The sequence below is a fragment of the Bufo bufo genome, chromosome 2, assembly GCF_905171765.1.
Source record: "Bufo bufo chromosome 2, aBufBuf1.1, whole genome shotgun sequence".
Taxonomy (NCBI): domain Eukaryota; kingdom Metazoa; phylum Chordata; class Amphibia; order Anura; family Bufonidae; genus Bufo; species Bufo bufo.
Genome location: NC_053390.1, coordinates 754377026 through 754395704, shown reverse-complemented (window position 1 = coordinate 754395704; position 18679 = coordinate 754377026).

Below are 18679 nucleotides of genomic sequence, written 5' to 3'. Positions count from 1 at the left end.
ACAATTGCCTAGGAGACCCAGCCCTCAGGTTAGATCTCCTGGGCTTCCGTAGCTGGCAGGCTCCGATGCCTCTGGAAGGCATCGGGGCTGCCATGGAAACCATCAGCCCCCTGTCAGTGCAGCGCAGGTGGCCGATGGATTCAGAGGGAGCCCCCTCCATCTGTAAACCCTGCATGTGCCGCGGTCAGCGCTGACCGCGGCATGTGAAAGGGTTAATCCGCTGGCATCTCCGCATATAGCGATGCTGGCGGATGCAGCAGGGCCCAACTATCAGTAACAGGAAGCCACATTCCCTCACATACATGTACATGAAAATGACTGAAAGGGTTAATACTTAGGCATAGTAAGTTTACCTGTAAAATAACGTTTTAACTATGAATGTGGCAGCAATTGAACAAGATGCACGCGGCTATTTATTAGATCGCCATTTAATACTGAGGATTAGTAAGTCTATCTGTAAAATAATGGATTAACTATGAATGTGGCAGCAGGTGAACAAGATGCACATGTTAATATATTAGACCACCCTTTAATACTGAGGGACAGTAAGCCTTTCTGTAAAATAATAAATTATGAATGTAGTTGAACACAATGCATGCAGCAAAATATTAGACCACCCTTCAACCCCTTCAGGACAGAGCCTTTTTTCACCGTAAGGACCAGGCCATTTTTTGCAACTCTGACTTGTATAATTTTATGTGTTAATTCTTGTGACACATTGTACTTCATGTTAACCACCTCAGGACCGCCGTACGCAGGATTGCGTCTTTGCGGCGGTCCTGTTGTTCTGGGTGGACGCGCCGGTGCGTCCTCTCGCGAGACGCGAGATTTCCTGTGAACGCGCGCACACAGGCGCGCGCGTTCACAGGATCGGAAGGTAAGCGAGTGGATCTCCAGCCTGCCAGCGGCGATCGTTCGCTGGCAGGCTGGAGATGTGATTTTTTTAACCCCTAACAGGTATATTAGACGCTGTTTTGATAACAGCGTCTAATATACCTGCTACCTGGTCCTCTGGTGGTCCCCTTTGTTTGGATCGACCACCAGAGGACACAGGCAGCTCAGTAATATGTTGCACCAAGCACCACTACACTACACCCCCCCCCCCCCGTCACTTATTAACCCCTTATTAGCCCTTGATCACCCCTGATCACCCCATATAGACTCCCTGATCACCCCCCTGTCATTGATTACCCCCCTGTCATTGATCAACCCCCTGTAAAGCTCCATTCAGATGTCCGCATGATTTTTACGGATCCACTGATAGACTGATCGGATCCGTAAAAATCATACGGACGTCTGAATGCAGCCTTACAGGGGAGTGATAAATGACGGAGGTGATCACCCCATATAGACTCCCTGATCACCCCCCTGTCATTGATCACCCCCCTGTAAAGCTCCATTCAGATGTCCGCATGATTTTTACGGATCCACTGATAGACTGATCGGATCCGTAAAAATCATACGGACGTCTGAATGCAGCCTTACAGGGGAGTGATCAATGACTGTGGTGATCACCCCATATAGACTCCCTGATCACCCCCCTGTCATTGATTACCCCTCTGTCATTGATCACCCCCCTGTAAAGCTCCATTCAGATGTCCGCATGATTTTTACGGATCCACTGATAGACTGATCGGATCCGTAAAAATCATACAGACGTCTGAATGGAGCCTTACAGGGGAGTGATCAATGACTGTGGTGATCACCCCATATAGACTCCCTGATCACCCCCCTGTCATTGATTACCCCCCTGTCATTGATCACCCCCCTGTAAAGCTCCATTCAGATGTCCGCATGATTTTTACGGATCCACTGATAGACTGATCGGATCCGTAAAAATCATACGGACGTCTGAATGCAGCCTTACAGGGGAGTGATCAATGACTGTGGTGATCACCCCATATAGACTCCCTGATCACCCCCCTGTCATTGATTACCCCTCTGTCATTGATCACCCCCCTGTAAAGCTCCATTCAGATGTCCGCATGATTTTTACGGATCCACTGATAGACTGATCGGATCCGTAAAAATCATACGGACGTCTGAATGCAGCCTTACAGGGGAGTGATCAATGACTGTGGTGATCACCCCATATAGACTCCCTGATCACCCCCCTGTCATTGATTACCCCTCTGTCATTGATCACCCCCCTGTAAAGCTCCATTCAGATGTCCGCATGATTTTTACGGATCCACTGATAGACTGATCGGATCCGTAAAAATCATACGGACGTCTGAATGCAGCCTTACAGGGGGGTGATCAATGACAGTTGGGTGATCACCCCATATAGACTCCCTGATCACCCCCCTGTCATTGATCACCCCCCCTGTCATTGATCACCCCCCTGTCATTGATCCCCCCCCCCCTCTGTAAGGCTGCATTCAGTCTTTTTTTTGGCCCAAGTTAGCGGAATTTTTTTTTTTTTCTTACAAAGTCACATATTCCACTAACTTGTGACAAAAAATAAAATCTCACATGAACTCACCATACCCCTCACGGAATCCAAATGCGTAAAATTTTTTAGACATTTATATTCCAGACTTCTTCTCACGCTTTAGGGCCCCTAGAATGCCAGGGCAGTATAAATACCCCACATGTGACCCCATTTCGGAAAGAAGACACCCCCAGGTATTCCGTGAGGGGCATATTGAGTCCATGAAAGATTGAAATTTTTGTCCCAAGTTAGCGGAACGGGAGACTTTGTGAGAAAAAAATAAAAAATATCAATTTCCGCTAACTTGTGCCAAAAAAAAAAAATTTCTATGAACTCGCCATGCCCCTCATTGAATACCTTGGGGTGTCTTCTTTCCAAAATGGGGTCACATGTGGGGTATTTATACTGCCCTGGCATTCTAGGGGCCCCAAAGCGTGAGAAGAAGTCTGGTATCCAAATGTCTAAAAATGCCCTCCTAAAAGGAATTTGGGCCCCTTTGCGCATCTAGGCTGCAAAAAAGTGTCACACATCTGGTATCGCCGTACTCAGGAGAAGTTGGGGAATGTGTTTTGGGGTGTCATTTTACATATACCCATGCTGGGTGAGATAAATATCTTGGTCAAATGCCAACTTTGTATAAAAAAATGGAAAAAGTTGTCTTTTGCCAAGATATTTCTCTCACCCAGCATGGGTATATGTAAAAAGACACCCCAAAACACATTCCCCAACGTCTCCTGAATACGGCGATACCAGATGTGTGACACTTTTTTGCAGCCTAGGTGGGCAAAGGGGCCCACATTCCAAAGAGCACCTTTAGGATTTCACAGGTCATTTACCTACTTACCACACATTAGGGCCCCTGGAAAATGCCAGGGCAGTATAACTACCCCACAAGTGACCCCATTTTGGAAAGAAGACACCCCAAGGTATTCCGTGAGGGGCATGGCGAGTTCCTAGAATTTTTTATTTTTTGTCACAAGTTAGTGGAAAATGATGATTATTTTTTTTTTCATACAAAGTCTCATATTCCACTAACTTGTGACAAAAAATAAAAACTTCCATGAACTCACTATGCCCATCAGCGAATACCTTGGGGTCTCTTCTTTCCAAAATGGGGTCACTTGTGGGGTAGTTATACTGCCCTGGCATTCTAGGGGCCCAAATGTGTGGTAAGGAGTTTGAAATCAAATTCTGTAAAAAATGACGAGTGAAATCCGAAAGGTGCTCTTTGGAATATGGGCCCCTTTGCCCACCTAGGCTGCAAAAAAGTGTCACACATCTGGTATCTCCGTACTCAGGAGAAGGTGGAGAATGTGTTTTGGGGTGTCATTTTACATATACCCATGCTGGGTGAGAGAAATATCTTGGCAAAAGACAACTTTTCCCATTTTTTTATACAAAGTTGGCATTTGACCAAGATATTTATCTCACCCAGCATGGGTATATGTAAAAAGACACCCCAAAACACATTCCCCAACGTCTCCTGAATACGGCGATACCAGATGTGTGACACTTTTTTGCAGCCTAGGTGGGCAAAGGGGCCCACATTCCAAAGAGCACCTTTCGGATTTCACTGGTCATTTACCTACTTACCACACATTAGGGCCCCTGGAAAATGCCAGGGCAGTATAACTACCCCACAAGTGACCCCATTTTGGAAAGAAGACACCCCAAGGTATTCCGTGAGGGGCATGGCGAGTTCCTAGAATTTTTTATTTTTTGTCACAAGTTAGTGGAAAATGATGATTTTTTTTTTTTTTTTTTTTTTCATACAAAGTCTCATATTCCACTAACTTGTGACAAAAAATAAAAACTTCCATGAACTCACTATGCCCATCAGCGAATACCCTGGGGTCTCTTCTTTCCAAAATGGGGTCACTTGTGGGGTAGTTATACTGCCCTGGCATTCTAGGGGCCCAAATGTGTGGTAAGGAGTTTGAAATCAAATTCTGTAAAAAATGACGAGTGAAATTCGAAAGGTGCTCTTTGGAATGTGGGCCCCTTTGCCCATCTAGGCTGCAAAAAAGTGTCACACATCTGGTATCTCCGTACTCAGGAGAAGGTGGGGAATGTGTTTTGGGGTGTCTTTTTACATATACCCATGCTGGGTGAGAGAAATATCTTGGCAAAAGACAACTTTTCCCATTTTTTTATACAAAGTTGGCATTTGACCAAGATATTTATCTCACCCAGCATGGGTATATGTAAAAAGACACCCCAAAACACATTCCCCAACTTCTACTGAATACGGAGATACCAGATGTGTGACACTTTTTTGCAGCCTAGGTGGGCAAAGGGGCCCACATTCCAAAGAGCACCTTTCGGATTTCACTCGTCATTTTTTACAGAATTTGATTTCAAACTCCTTACCACACATTTGGGCCCCTAGAATGCCAGGGCAGTATAACTACCCCACAAGTGACCCCATTTTGGAAAGAAGAGACCCCAAGGTATTTCGTGATGGGCATAGTGAGTTCATGGAAGTTTTTATTTTTTGTCACAAGTTAGTGGAATATGAGACTTTGTAAGAAAAAAAAAAAAAAAGAAAAAAATCATCATTTTCCGCTAACTTGTGACAAAAAATAAAAAGTTCTATGAACTCACTATGCCCATCAGCGAATACCTTAGGGTGTGTATTTTCCGAAATGGGGTCATTTGTGGGGTGTTTGTACTGTCTGGCCATTGTAGAACCTCAGGAAACATGACAGGTGCTCAGAAAGTCAGAGCTGCTTCAAAAAGCGGAAATTCACATTTTTGTACCATAGTTTGTAAACGCTATAACTTTTACCCAAACCATTTTTTTTTTACCCAAACATTTTTTTTTAATCAAAGACATGTAGAACAATAAATTTAGAGCAAAATTTATATATGGATGTCGTTTTTTTTTGCAAAATTTTACAACTGAAAGTGAAAAATGTCATTTTTTTGCAAAAAAATCGTTAAATTTCGATTAATAACAAAAAAAGTAAAAATGTCAGCAGCAATGAAATACCACCAAATGAAAGCTCTATTAGTGAGAAGAAAAGGAGGTAAAATTCATTTGGGTGGTAAGTTGCATGACCGAGCAATAAACGGTGAAAGTAGGGTAGGTCAGAAGTGTAAAAAGTGGCCTGGTCTTTCAGGGTGTTTAGGCACTGGGGGCTGAGGTGGTTAAAGGTAAATTTCAGTCCATACTTTTACATTTATAAATTTAAAAAAGCTAAAATTAACAGAACATTTGGAAAAATTTGCTGTTTTCGAATCTTCTCTGGTTCTAACGCAAATAGTGACACCTTATAAAATAACATTTACCATATGTCTACTTTATGTTGGCATCATTTTGAAAAAGTAATTTTATCCTTTTAGGACGTTAGAAGGCTTAGTGTCACGGCTGAGGGCTGGGAAAACCCTCAGCCGTGCGATGCCAGATGATGTTATGGCTGCTTGGCCAGGACAACAGGATTAGGGAGCAGGTCACCTCCTACAGCATCCCTAACCTGACCCTAACTCCTAGCTGCACGGGCCGACTTTTAAGGTAGGAGGACCCGTGCGCAGGAACCTCGGATCCCTGTCTCACCCTCCGGCAGGTCCCTGGACTAGGAGTCAAGATAAGACAACCTGTTCCTTCTGAATACGGAGGAACAGGGGTCTCAATGGCCAAGCTGCAAGGAACAAGGGAACTACAACAGACTTACGGATATGGCAGGCAAACTAAATAGTTCCACCTACCTGCCACAGCCTTGCTGACTGGATCCCTGTGCACACAGGAATCCAGATCCATAAGCTGCACAAAACAACATAGGAAAGGAAAACATCAAATAGACATCACACATAAACTTGACATAAACTTAATGTGACATAATGTTTATGACCACAAGGGTGGCTCTCACTGGCAGGTAGAATACAACAGGAGGCTGCTCCAGCTAAGCATGGCTGAAACAACCTCCAGACCTGGGATAACAGTGAGGCTATATAGGCCAAGAAGCCACACCCAACAGTCGGACACACCCAGTGACTCACAGACACACTGGGAAGGGAGTTAACCCTTCCAGCACCAGGGAAGGGAAACATAAATTAAAAGGGAAAGTGTCCAACTCAGTAACACATTGTGGCTGTTGCCGCAGGCAACGACATGGGTGGCAATCATGTCCTGGGAGTCAGCCCGAAGGCCGGGACACTGCCACCACATGTACACAATGCAACCAAACGTTGCCACGGGCAACCACAGTGAGGGGAAGAAGTCAGTGCACACCAAACATAAAACAGAGTGCACACAGACATACAAAAGTGCATACATACACGCACACAACTCCAAGGAAACCGCACACATAGCTGTTGTCCGCGGCAACCGCACCTGAGGCAAACAACATTATGCCTCCAGCTGCGGTTGACACTGCAACCCAAACCGCGGGCAACTGTATGCGGCTCCCAAGGAGTCATGGCCACAAACATGGTTGTGACACTTAGAATTTTAGAAGCACATTGCAAAATTTACACCAGAATTTATGAAGTCACTTTGTGGGGCTTACATGACAGAAACCACCCAAAAGTAACCCATTTAAGAAACTAAACACCTTAAGGTATTTGAAACAGTTTTTACAAACTTTGTTAACCCTTTTGGTGTTTCACAATGAATTAATGCAAAAGGAAGGTGAAATTTACAAATTTCACTTTTTTTTTGCAGATTTTTCATTTTAATAATTTTTTTCCAGTAAAAGAGCAAGGGTTAACAGTGACCTCATTCTGGAAACTACACCCATCAAGGCATGTAGTGAGCACTTTGACCCCAAACGTGTTTCATAGAATTAGGAAACACTGAGCTGTGCAACATTGCATTTTTTTCAAGAAAAAGTTGCTTTAGGCCCTAATTTTTCCCTCTCACAAGGGGTAACAAGAGAAAATGCACCCCATTTGTTCTTACTCATTTTCCCCTGAATATGGCAACACCCCATATGCGCTTGTAGCCTGCCGTATGGGTGCACAGCAGGGCTTTGAAAACAAACTGCGAAATATGGATTTTGTACAGAATTTAGAAACACTTGTCAAAGAATCTAGAAACATCTACAGTAGATAGAATATAGATAATATTACTTTAGGTGCAATTTTTTGTTTTCACAAGGGTCATCAGGAGAAAATGCCCCCGCTATGTGTTCCCCATTTTCCTCCTACTACGGAAATACCCCATATTTGCTCCTATCCTGCTGTATGGGCGTACAGTAGGAAAAATGCAAGATATAGATTTTGCAAGCCTGAATTTGAGATATGGATTTCTGGTGCCATGTCGCATAAAAAAAAATTCTGAGGTCCACAGCTAGATGAATGTAGTCAGGAACGGTCAGCACTTTCAACCTTGTAGAACGCCCACACGGGAAGGAAGAAATTCACAATGTAGCAAAGAAATTCCAGCGGGCGCTAAATCTATAATTCTTGTATCCTTTATTTCATCTTTGTAACAATGTAACAATGGACGCGTTTTGGCCCGTCCAGGCTTCGTCAGCTCAGGTTAATACAATAGTTCAACATATAAAATACCAGTAAAATCAATCACCTGTGGTAACGTCAGACGCCCACAAAAAAGTGGGCGTTACCCAAATTGGTGTCGTCTAATGATCTCACACAGTATAACCTTACTATGAACAAATGATTAAAACAATGAAACAATTAAACAATGCTGATACCGCTCAGCTTGCAGCGTGTCATCTCTGATTTGCTGTCTGTGAAAATAAATAATTGTCATTGACAATCTGATATAATGGCAACAAAATTTACATATGCATAATCTCATATTCCCTATTCAATCCTCTGGGCTTAATGTGCCCAGAGTATGGATCCAATAGGCTTCTCTCTGTACCAATTGTGTCTTAAAGGGGTTGTCCGGCTTCAGAGCTGAACCCGGACATACCTCCATTTTCACCCAGGCAGCCCCCCTGACTTGAGCATCGGAGCAGTTCATGCTCCAATGCTCTTCTTTGCCCTGCGCTAAATTGCTCAGGGAAAAGGCATTTTTAGGAGTTCCGGTGACGTACCGGGCTCTCCATGGGGCTGCCAGGAAACCCGGTGACGTCACTGGCACTGATGGGCGAACTTTGAAGCCTGCCTATCAGAGCCGGTGACATCACCGAACACACTGCCGGGCGGAAAGAGCCCGGGGAAAAGAGCCCTTGCCCTGCGCGATCGGAGCATGAGATGCTCCGATGCTAGTCTCAGGGATGCTGCCGGGGTGAAAATAAGGGTATGTCCGGACAACCCCTTTTAATGTCACCACCTCTCCTATGTCGTTTCACTTGTTCCAGCACCTGGAATCTCAGCTGGAAAATTCTATTTTAGTGCTTATGAAAATGGAAAGGTAAAGGAAGTAACAAATTGCCCTTGCGAATATCCGATTTGTGCTTGCTGATACAATTTTTTACCGCTTGTATAGTTTCTCCTATGTACACCAAACCACAAGGACACTTCACCAAATAGACAACATTTGCAGAATCACAGGTAAAAAGGCCCTTAATTTTAAAGGCTTTTCCTGTGTGGGGATGATGGAAGAAATCGCCTTTAATTACATGAGAACACTGTACACAGTGCAAACAAGGGTAAGTGCCACTCTTCCCACTACCAATTGTTTTCTGTATTGATGTGGTTCTCATAGTGCCAATATCTGCACGTACCAATTGGTCTCGGTAAGTAGCATTACGCTTGTTGCAAATCAAGGGTGCATTCCTAAATTCAGCAATTTGTGGGTATGACTTACCCAACAATGGCCAATGTTTGCGTATAATGCCATCAAATTTTCCATTATAAGGATGATATTTATGGGTAAATGCAATATACGTGAATCTCCCATACTCTTCTCTGTTCGTACTGAAGTGGTAGCCTCTGATAATATCTGAGGTGGGTAACCCCTCATCCTAAATCTCTGCAACATCTCATCTATCCTCTGTTACTGCAATTGGGGAGCAGAGACAATTCTTTTCAACCTTTGCACCTGCAATTTAGGAATGGATGTGCACTCGTGTAATGCAACACACTGTTCTTATCTGTCTCCTTACTATACAAATCTTTATGCAGATTACCCTCCTCATTCTTGATGATCAATGTGTCCAAAAAACTCACCTCAGCCTGATCATATGTGATTGTAAATTTTAACTCAGCAAATACTCCATTCAGCCGATCTAAGAAGGCCGCGAGGGGCTCGAGAGGCCCCGCCCACACGCAAAACACGTCATCAATATATCTTTTCCACAACAGAACATACTTCTCATAACTCGGATCTTTATATACATGGTTATCTTCAAATAATAACATGAAAGCATTTGCATAGGGCGGGGCACATTCGAGCCCATCGCGGTCCTCCGCCGCTGAAGGTAATAGACGTCACCAAACATGAAGTAATTTTCGAACAGCACCAGACGCAACAATTCCATGAAAAATTCTCTCTGCATGTTAGTATAAATACTTGACTGCAACAAGCAAGATACCGCCTCCATTCCCCCACCATGACTGATGGAGGTGTAGAGGCTGACCACAACTATCGTGACATCTACCATGACATCAACGCTAAGTTTTAATGAATTGTATGCAACAAGGATATTATCACAGGTGATGCAAACCAGTGAATTCCTCACTATTCCTACCAGTGAATATAAAAAAAGACACTGGGAGCGGGAATTGAGGAGAGTGACTTCGTATGAATTACACGCAGCAACATTGGCTGAATACCACAAGCTGAATAGAATTCCAAGGGGACTGAGAGTCCATTTGCGTCCTACCTTTTTTTCGGATGATACAGCTTATTGCAGCGATTTTAAAAAGATCATTAACAAATGTCCAACGGTGGACCGCTTGCATAGGGCGATCGTGGATATTAAGGAACAAGTGGAAACTACGGAGCGCCAGTTGCAGGACTCTTTGAGTTCGGATGAGTTCACCAAATTAAAAGACACTGTTGACACTTATATTGCTAGTTATAAAAAGGAGGCGGAAGAGAAATAGAGATCGAAATTTTTGCGGGACAATGAGGACAACTTACTAAACAAGGTGTATAAGTGGCAAGAATCCTTTCCCCGTCCTAGATCAGGAGACAGAAAACCAGTATGCAAATACTACTATTCCTCAAGTTCCGGGAGTGAATCGACGGGACGTCAGGAACCTCGTTCTCCTTTTTTTAGCAGGGGTAATGGCCGGCGACCACCAGGAGGAAGCGTTGGGCGGGCCGCTAACACCGGTGGCCAGGTCGTAGCCAGATCGTCGCAGAATGTGCAGACCCGCTCACAGGTACAGGCTCCTCATTAGTTATAAACCTGTCATCTAAGGTTATTAGCCCTGTACAATTGAGGGCACTTGAACGGGGGTTGTCATTTAGTCCAAGTGTGAACTTTGATGGTTTCCAGATGGACATTAATCTCCAACAGCTTTTTAGGAGGATAAGACTTAAAGCCCAATTTTTTAATCCAGAACAAACTGTTATTTCTAGTGACTGTCCGGATATGGATACAAATAAAATTACTTTGATGGATCTGGGTTTGAGGCTTAAAAGTAGATATATGCCACCAAAAGATTTACATCCGGTGAAGACGTTTGTACATCTGGTTACTAAAGAGACTGGGGTCCTGATGGACTCTATCAGGTAGGGTGAACTGCATATGACATATATAATGTTTTAGATGATGAAAGACAAGCGATCCGGTCCCTAGCAGAAGATAAGGATTTGATTATAAAACCTGCTGATAAGGGTGGATGGCTTGTCATTCTAGATAAGGCTAACTATGTGAGGGAAATAATGCGTCAATTGTCAGATACCGATACCTCCATGATCCTTGATAGTGATCCAGTATTTAAGATCAAAAACAAGATATTAGGTGTCAATGATCATTATGCATCTCTGGGAGTGATAGACAAAAAAAGAGTGAATTTTTAATTAATCAATCACCAATTACTCCGGTGTTCTATATACTCCTAAAGGTGCATAAAGCATTAGTGGATCCCCCAGGATGCCCTATAGTGGCATCGGTCAATTCTATTCTATCACCTTTAGCCATTGTTTTGGAAAAGGTTCTGACACCCCTGGTAAAAAAAGACAGCATCTTTCCTTTTAGACACATCACATTTTTTGAGCATTATTAGACAGATACGAACGGTTCCTAGGGAAAGCTGGCTTGTCACCTTCATCAGTCATAGTGGGGGAATGGTGGCGGTATCACGCTTGTTGCAGTCAAAAATTTATGAGAACATGCAGAGAGAATGGAATTGTTGCGTCTGGTGCTGTTCGAAAATTACTTTGTTTGGTGACGTCTATTACCTTCAGCGGTGGGGGACCGCGATGGGCTCGAATGTGGCCCGCCCTACGCAAATTCTTTCATGTCATTATTTGAAGATAACCATGTATATAAAGATCCGAGTTATGAGAAGTATGTTCTGTTGTGGATGTGGAAAAGATATATTGATGACGTGTTCTGCTTGTGGGCGGGGCCTCTCGAGCCCCTTGTGGCCTTCTTAGATCGGCTGAATGGAGTATTTGATGAGTTAAAATTTACAATCACATATGATCAGACTGAGGTGAGTTTTTTGGACACATTGATCATCAAGGATGAGGAGGGTAATCTGCATACAGATCTGTATAGGAAGGAGACAGATAAGAACAGTGTGTTGCATTACACGAGTGCATATCTATCTCCTTAAAGGGAACCTGTCACCTCTACTATGCTACCCTCACTGAGCGTTTCTAAATGTTCATTGTGTTACCCTAAATATATAAATTACACTTTTAATTTATTTGCAGACGAATTCAATAAGTATTATGCATTTTTGTACTTCCCGCCTTTTATGCAAATTAACATAGAAGAGTCATATCTTACTTGTGTGACCAGAGAAGAGTCATATTTTCAAGCTCTGACTCATCTCAGGGTAATTTGCATATGTATCAAATCAGGTTTTTTACACAATAAAAGCACACAGAGCTATGGGGACTGGTTATTGCGGATGTGCTAGCGGCCATCTAGCAACCCATGTCCTCAGCAGTATACCCAAAATCCAGATGACAGGTTCCCTTTAAAAGAAAGCTATTCCTAAATCGCAGCTGCAAAGGGTGAAAAGAATTGTCTCTGATCCCCAATTGCAGTAACAGAGGATAGATGAGATGTTGCAGAGATTTAGGATGAGGGGTTACCCACCTCAGATATTATCAGAGGCTACCACTTCAGTACTAACAGAGAAGAGTATGGGAGATTTACCCATAAATATCATCCTTATAATGGAAAATTTGATGGCATTATACGCAAACATTGGCCATTGTTGGGTAAGGCGTACCCACAAATTGCAGAATTTAGGACTGCACCCTTGATTTGCAACAAGCATAGTGCCACTTACCGAGACCAATTGGTACGTGCAGATATTGGCACTATGAGAACCACATCAATACAGAAAACAATTGGTAGTGGGAAGAGTGGCACTTACCCTTGTTTGCACTGTGTACAGTGTTCTCATGTAATTAAAGGGAACCTGTCACCTGGATTTTGTGTATAGAGCTGAGGACATGGGTTGCTAGATGGCCGCTAGCACATTCGCAATATCCAGTCCCCATAGCTCTGTGTGCTTTTATTGTGTAAAAAAAACGATTTGATACATATGCAAATGAACCTGAGATGAGTCCTGTCTGGACTCATCTCACCTACAGGACTCATCTCAGGTTAATTTGCATATGTATCAAATCGGGTTTTTTTTACACAATAAAAGCACACAGAGCTATGGGGACTGGGTATTGCGGATGTGCTAGCGGCCATCTAGCAACCCATGTCCTCAGCTCTATACACAAAATCCAGGTGACAGGTTCCCTTTAAAGGCGATTTCTTCCATCATCCCCACACAGGAAAAGCCTTTAAAATTAAGGGCCTTTTTACCTGTGATTCTGCAAATGTTGTCTATTTGATGAAGTGTCCTTGTGGTTTGGTGTACATAGAAGAAACTATACAAGCGGTAAAAGATCGTATCAGCAACGCTGATCGGATATTCGCATATCCAAATCGGATATTCGCATGGGCAATTTGTTATTTCCTTTACCTTTCCATTTTCATAAGCACTAACATAGAATTTTCCAGCTGAGATTCCAGGGGCTTGAACAAATGAAATGACATAGGAGAGGTGGTGACTAGAGATGGCCTTGCGGTTCGCGGCGAACTTTGCGTGTTCGCGATTCGCCGAACATGCAAACATATGGAGAAATTCGCGCCTGCCATATTCTATTACATTGTGAAGAACTTTGACCCATGACACATCCATCAGGTGGTACAGGACAGCCAATTGAGACATTTCAGCACATGGACATACCCCCTACCTTATAAATAAACCTGATCTGGCCGCCACTTTACATTCAGTGTTTTGCCAGTGTAGGGGGGGGGTTGCTTTGTGGAGCAGGGACAGGCTGTTAGGGACACCAAATGCTAGCTAAGGGCTACAAAAGTCATTTTAAGGACTGGCATAGGTGTGCTATCGATAGGTGTGATACACAGAGGGGTGCGATATACTTATACTATACTATTATGATGAGTCAAAAACACATAGATCTATATAGTGATCACCTGGAAGTCAGGGGCCTAGGGGCTTACTAGGGCCATTTTTATATAGGGTAAGGTTCCGGACGGGGTCGCTCTTATCAGGGCGGGTGGTCTGTGGTTAGGCTATCAGGGCCAGGTTAGCACCCCCCTGTAGGGCAATATCAGGGGCAGTTCTTTGCCCACCCTGTCCTTCAATACCACATCATCATCATCTAGCCCAGGGATGGATGTTTTTTTGCTTTCCCTACTGGATTCTAGTGTTGAGCGCGAATATTCGAATTGCGAATTTTTTTCTCGAATATCGCAATTTCGAGATTTCGCGAATATTTAGACTATCGTTCTATATATTCGCGGAATCGAATATTCGTTTTTTTTATTTTTTTTTATTATTATATTTTTTTCTTTCCCACTTCCCTTAAGTTGTTCTTACCTGTCCTTTGGATTCCTGGCTTCCTGGCTGCTCCAGTCAGTGGCGTTTTCAACTTACTGCTATATTCCATATTAGCTAAATTACAATCTAATCTATATGTGTATTTTACGAAATTTCGCAATAGTCGGAATTGCGATGCGAGTAATATAACACGAAATAGTCGCATGAAGATTTCAACTTAGCACTGCTATACTCCATATTAGGCTAGAATATGGAGTATAGCAGTGCTAAGTTGAAATCTTCATGCGACTATTTCGTGTTATATTACTCGCATCGCAATTTCGACTTTTGCAAATGTTCTTAATATTGCTCTAACTTCGTCTTTTAGAAATTCCGTAATATTGCTCTAACTTCGTCTCTTAGAATATTACGAATATTCTAAAAGACGAAGTTAGAGCAATATTACGAAATTTCGTAAAATACACATATAGATTGTAATTTAGCTAATATAGTGCTATAATCCCTTTTTTTTCCTGTAATTTTTTTTTGCCTCTTCTGAACTTAAGTTTTGTAAAATATGTACACTATTAAAAATTATTACTATAGCAGTATATTAGCTTAAATACAATCTATGTGTATTTTACGAAACTTCGTAATATTGCTCTAACTTCGTCTTTTAGAATATTACGAATATTCTAAAAGACGAAGTTAGAGCAATATTAAGAACATTTGCAAAAGTCGAAATTGCGATGCGAGTAATATAACACGAAATAGTCGCATGAAGATTTCAATTTAGCACAGCTATATTCCATATTAGGCTAGAATATGGAGTATAGCTGTGCTAAGTTGAAATCTTCATGCGACTATTTCGTGTTATATTACTCGCATCGCAATTTCGACTTTTGCAAATGTTCTTAATATTGCTCTAACTTCGTCTTTTAGAATATTCGTAATATTCTAAAAGACGAAGTTAGAGCAATATTACGAAGTTTCGTAAAATACACATATTAGCCTAGCCATAGTCAACTAGCATAGGAACGTTGCCTTATACTATCAAGATAAATATGCGAAAAAAATAAATCGCATATTATTCGCAATAATTGGAATAATTTCGAATATTCGATTTCGACGAATATAACACGAATATTCATGCGAATATTCGCGAAATATCGCAAAATCGAATATGGCACCTCCCGCTCATCACTACTGGATTCATCGATGTGCACTGGAACCCCCCGGATTGGGGTAGGACATATGGTTTCTGATTTGGTGCCGCCGAGCACTTGTTATTGCCTACCACATCTATGCTTTTTGCTTAACTTGAATAATTTAATTTATTTTCATTTTGAAGGATATCTTTTCCATTCACACGTACGCAAAATGGGTCCGCACCCGTTTCTGCAATGTGCTGTCCGCATCCGCAGGATCTGCACTTCCGCATCTGTGCTTCCGTTTCCGCAAAAAACAGTCGTCCCCCCAAAAAAACTGATTGAAGCACGCTGTTATATACCAATATACTTTCTCTATAGTGCATTTGGGTACTGCATAGTGCATTTGCGCTTGCATGAACGTACACGAAAATTATATTGCCGATATTTCGCATTGAATTTTTTTTTTTTATGGAGATCGCAAATTTGAATAATACATCTGGTATGTCACTGTCCATGTTGTGGGACTATTTGTGCACTTCTAGTAATTATTTCTTGGCTGCAAATATGAGCTGAAGGTTTTGCGGTTCGCAAACATTTGATCGCGTTCGGCGTTCGCGAACCGTCCCGGCAGATGTTCATCCATCACTAGTGGTGACATTAAGACACAATTGTTACGGAGAGAAGCCTATTGGATCCATACTCTGGGCCAGGGGCGGGCACAGGAAGCAAAGGGCACTTGTGCAAAGGATGTACCTGGGGCCACCTCCCCCACAGAACCCCCCACTCAAACCACACATATAGATATAAACATATAAATGCAAAAAATATATATCTTGTTAATAAAAAGACTCCAAGGATAATTCTGTATTACACACTTTATTGTTTGTAACAGAAGTAAGGGTCCATTCACATATAAACTTGGCGCTCTTCAGCAAACCCTCCAGTATTTAGGTGTGTGATCCATCTGGCTCCTCTCCTGAATGTTGGACGGGTCGCTAGAGGTGCAACATTAAAGAGGACCTCTCCCCGCTCCTGACATGCCTGTTTTAATAGCTTCATGCATTCCCTGTGTAATAACAATTCTGCAGCATCTATTCTTATGGCTCTGTGTTGTGCCATTCCTTAATTATTTCTACTGCAAGTTATGAATGAACTGCTAGCAGTCTGCAGTAAGGGTACAGAGGGGTGTTACCAGTTGGGGATGTGTCCTTGCACAGTCTGACAATGGCAGCACTGATTGGATAAAGTAAGACTGTGTAGGTACACTAGGGAATGCATGAAGCTATTAAAATAGACATGTCAGGAGCAAGGACAGGTTCGCTTTAAAATGTGAACACCCCCTAACAAACAAAGCATTGTGCTGCTGGCTAATGATTTTTGGTGCAAATAAACAATGCTGTAGGTAAACACATAGAACAAAATACTATTAACCAAGGTAATAAACCAAATCAAGGGAACTGAAATTTAGTTATCAATTCAATGTAGGTTTTACAGATTGTTGATAGAAAGCGTATGCGAAAAAGTGCAAATGGCAAAGAGCAAACAACTTTAACCACCTGCCATCTGGGCCATTTGCCCCCTTCCTGACCAGGCCAAATTTTGCAAAACTGACATATCTCACTTTATGTGGTAATAACTTTGGAACGCCTTTATTTATCCAGGTCATTCAGAGATTGTTTTCTCGTGACACATTGTACTTCATGATAGTCATAAATTTGAGTCAAAATATTGCACCTTTATTTATGAAAAAATCCCAAATTTACCCAAAAATTAAAAAAATTCGCAATTTTCTAAATTTCAATTTCTCTGCTTTTAAAACAGAAAGTGATACCTCATAAAATATTTATTACTTAACATTCCCCATATGTCTACTTTATGTTGGCATCATTTTGGAAATGTCATTTTATTTTTTTAGGACGTTAGAAGGCTTAGAGGTTTAGAAGCAATTCTTCAAATTTTTAAGAAAATTGCCAAAACCCACTTTTTAAGGACCAGTTCAGGTCTGAAGTCACTTTGTGGGGCCTACATAGTGGATACCCCCATAAATGACCCCATTGTAGAAACTACACCCCTCAAGGTATTCAAAACCGATTTTACAAACTTTGTTAACTTTGTTAACCCTTTAGGCGTTCCACAAGAATTAAAGGAAAATGGAGATCAAATTTTTAAATTTCACTTTTTCGGCAGATTTTCCATTTTAATCAATTTTTTTCTTTAACACATCGATGGTTAACAGCCAAACAAAACTCAATATTTATTACCCAGATTCTGCGGTTTACAGAAACACCCCACATGTGGTCATAAACTGCTGTATGGGCACATGGCAGGGCGCAGAAGAAAAGGAACTCCACATGGTTTTTAGATGCCATGTCCCATTTGAAGCCCCTGATGCACCCTTACAGTAGAAACTCCCAAGAAGTGACCCCATTTTGGAAACTAGGGGATAAGGTGCCAGTTTTAGGCCTCCTGCACACGAACGTATTTTTTTGCGGTCCGCAAAAACGGGTCCCGTTTTTCCGTGATCCGTGACCGTTTTTTCGTCCGTGGGTCTTCCTTGATTTTTGGAGGATCCACGGACATGAAAAAAAAGTCGTTTTGGTGTCCGCCTGGCCTTGCGGAGCCAAACGGATCCGTCCTGAATTACAATGCAAGTCAATGGGGACGGATCCGTTTGACGTTGACACAATATGGTGCCATTTCAAACGGATCCGTCCCCATTGACTTTCAATGTAAAGTCTGGAGTCCCTTTTATACCATCGGATCGGAGTTTTCTCCAATCCGATGGTATATTTTAACTTGAAGCGTCCCCATCACCATGGGAACGCCTCTATGTTAGAATATACTGTCGGATATGAGTTAGATCGTGAAACCTCATTTCCGACAGTATATTCTAACACAGAGGCGTTCCCATGGTGATGGGGACGCTTCTAGTTAGAATATACTACAAACTGTGTACATGACTGCCCCCTGCTGCCTAGCAGCATCCGATCTCTTACAGGGGGCTGTGATCAGCACAATTAACCCTTCAGGTGCCGCACCTGAAGGGGTTAATTGTGCTATCATCTCCCCCTGTAAGAGATCAGGGCTGCCAGGCAGCAGGGGGCAGACCCCCCCCCTCCCCCCTCCCCAGTTTGAATATCATTGGTGGCCAGTGCAGCCCCCCCCCCTTCCTCCCTCTATTGTAATAATTCCTTGGTGGCACAGT